General features: G+C 41.3%; 1 pseudogene; it reads right to left on the reverse strand.

Annotated features, from left to right (window-relative positions):
- Nucleotides 1-242: 242 nt before the first annotated feature.
- LOC149231603 (protein FREE1 pseudogene) lies at nucleotides 243-1,809 on the reverse strand (annotated as a pseudogene).
- Nucleotides 1,810-3,211: the final 1,402 nt, after the last annotated feature.

The following is a 3,211-nucleotide window of genomic DNA, read 5'->3' on the forward strand; positions in this document are numbered from 1 at the left end:
ACACCAAAAATATATTCAGAAAAATGACAATAATAAAAGCTCAGTATTGAACAATAATGCTACATTCATTGCGGTTTATGGTTAAATATAATCATTACAGAAGCCAAAAGACGTTACTACATTCTTATGATTCACCCTCGTGGCAAAATTCTGCGCTATTATAAAAAATATAATGCATTTTCGATATTATTACTATCCAAAAAAATTATATACACCAAAAATATATCATTAGATAAATTCAACTAACAACGGTCACTGACAAGAAAAAGGTGTTGGCATACACCACACTCAACTGTTTCTGTTCCAGAGCTTGGCACTTGAACCTGCAAGTGAACCGTGCAAGTAGGACAGGCAACCTCTCGGATCCTTGTTCCATCAGAAGTAAACTGACTAGACCGATGTGGAGATGAACCCATAGCAGTATCAGTGCTTTCCTTGCTCTTTCTCCCCATTTCCTCCATAAGCCTTTCCACAAGATCATCATGACTTCGTTGCGCACTGGCTTTGCTTCTTGTCTTCTTCGTAGCAGTCAACCTTTGTGTAAGAACTTCTGCCAAACAATTGTCAGACTCGAACTGGTTGAGCATCCTTGTCTGCAGTAAGTGGAGCCCGCCCTTGTGTACACTTGTCACAAAATATATGACCACAGTTTCTACAATGATGCCTTCGGACAAATGCTCCAAAATTTGTCCCACATACTTTACAACTTGTCACAGCTTCATTAGGAACCCAATGCTGTTTTTCTTCTACAGATCTCTTCAATGGTTTCCCTGTCAGTTGGTCAGATGTTTTGTTTCTGTCATTATTATTTGTGGCATCCATCATCTCTCGAAGCTGAACACAAGCAGCTGCCACTGTGTCAAGAATTGTACTTGTGGTATAGCGGTTTGATTGTAACCTTATCCTCCTTGGATCAAGATCACCTGAACTTTTTGCCCAGAAAGTATACACTGAAGGATCATTCACCTCCCATTTCGTAATATTCTCAAGCGGATAGATTCTTAATGTTTTATTTGAGCTCGGATCCATCATTCGAAGCCCATCCAGACCAATCTGGAAAAGCACATCCAAGGTAGTCTGAGAACCCGAATCTGGAGGTATCTTCACCCTGAATTTCTGCACACCGTTTCCTCCATCCTGCGTTTCAGCCTTTGGAACAGCCTTCGTAATCTTTGTCAAATTCCCATAATCATCAAACGCTGTTAGGTTTTTTGAACCCGCACCTGTACCTGTGCCGTGAGCACGATATGGCTCGGCTCGCTCCCCATCGTATTTATAAACTTCACCGCCAAAACCATCATCGTAAACATCAAAACCGTTCTTGTCGTAATCTGGTTCTTTTCCAACGGGAATCCCATAGTATTTCTGATCAAAACCAGGCGGCTGAAAGGAACCTAGGTTTTCATAACCTCTGTGGCCGGGATACAATCGCTGGTCATACGCAGGGTTTCGGGCAGCGGCAGCGGAGTTATAAACAGGGGCAGTGGGGTTAGTACTATAGAAATAGTTACCATTAACATCCGGAGGAGTGGGCGAAGCTATGGGCGATTGGAGTGTGAATTGCAAAGCATTGGGAGGTGGGTATTGAAGAAATTGGTTTGGGTAATTGGCATTGATACTGTGGGGGTGATTGTAGCTGTAATTAGACGGATCGCAACCATGGGTAGCGACTACCTCAGGTTCGGGAGCCGGGGGGTAATACGCCGGAGCTGCTGCTTCTTCATAGGGAGGAGGTGAAGCCCCATCAAATGATGGATTGTTACTGTTGGATTGCTCTGCATTATAATAGCTTCTGCTTGGATAATGCATCCTTCCACTGCCCAAATTCACAACGAGTGGATCCTTTCCAAATAAACGTGCCGAACAATTGGAGACAGACTCTATGACACAGCTCGAAACCAAATGCCTTTAAATCCCAGCGAATGAAGACCAGAGAATTGGGTAAAAACTGCCGCCTCTGCTAAGTTACAAACAATTCCACCTTCGAAACCACAACACTTCTATTGAATTTCGTGCCAACCAAGGCGAGTGTCGTGACGCCAAACCAAATTGTATTTCGAACACGATTATTTCCAACCTATATACCGTGGATTCATGGATGAATCTTTGGGTTCCACTGGATTCCATTGGATTCTTGATCTTCAATCGTTCATCATGGCCTCCGTCTCCGTGAAGTTATTTTATTTTATTTTATTTTTATTTTGAAAGTAAAGAGTGGTTTATATTTCAAATTTTTTGGAGTGTTTTATGGATTTGAGGCTAGGATTTGGTAAAAAATGATTGTGGTGGAATTTTGATTTGTATTGGTTAAAATGGTTTTTTTATTGGGGTCTTAAAAATCCCTCTAAGGTACTTCCATTGTGAAGAGTTCACTTGTCAAACTTGTGATTTCAATGAATCCCTACGAGATTCTAGACAGATTATATCAAAAAATAAAAGGCAAAACTTTTCAAAAAGTCTCTCATTAACATAGACAAAAATAATGGTCATTAAATCCATCCATTACTATTCACAATGATGTACATTTATACAAGTTCAATGACCCTTGGTTTCATATTCCAAGTGGTCTCTTGGACTTTGGTAACTGTTCACATTCAACACCAACCCTTAGTGGATTAGGTGTCCAACATTCCTACCCTTAATCTGAAAGGGTATGTATGAGTCTCAAAAGAGAGTTGTAATACAAAATGTGCAAAATGCATGGCAACACTATGTCGAATGTTTTCTCCGAGATGATGGCATAAGGTGGGAGAACTCGAGGTCTAAACCAACAACAGTTTAAGGATGAACACTAACACTGGAACGCTTAGTGCAGTTCGTGGAACTCTTCTAAATATGGCAATATGTTGAGGTCTTCTACTAGAGGAAGTGCTCCTTAATGCTTTGAAAATGGAGACCTTAACCCTGAAAAAAGGGAGGCCTACAACTTATGGTGGTATAAGGAAGGCCACTAACCAAAGGAACACTTAGTGTGATTCCCATAACTCTTCCAAATATGGCAAGAAGTTGAAGTCTTATGCTAGAGGAAGTGGCTCCCTAATGCTTTGGAGAGGGAGACCTTCAACCTGGAAAAAGGGAGGTCTGCAACCAGCGGTGGTTTAAGGAATGTTTAGGGGCTTCTTTGTCTTTGGTTACAACACTGAATCTAGGAATCGTTGTCTCTGGCTGTAGGCTCAAGCAAAAGGTTCAAGTGTTGGCTCAAGCTCACAAT

Source organism: Pinus tabuliformis, chromosome J (genome assembly GCF_031772625.1).
Source record: "Pinus tabuliformis cultivar Carrire ecotype Pingquan chromosome J, CPIR1, whole genome shotgun sequence".
NCBI lineage: Eukaryota > Viridiplantae > Streptophyta > Pinopsida > Pinales > Pinaceae > Pinus > Pinus tabuliformis.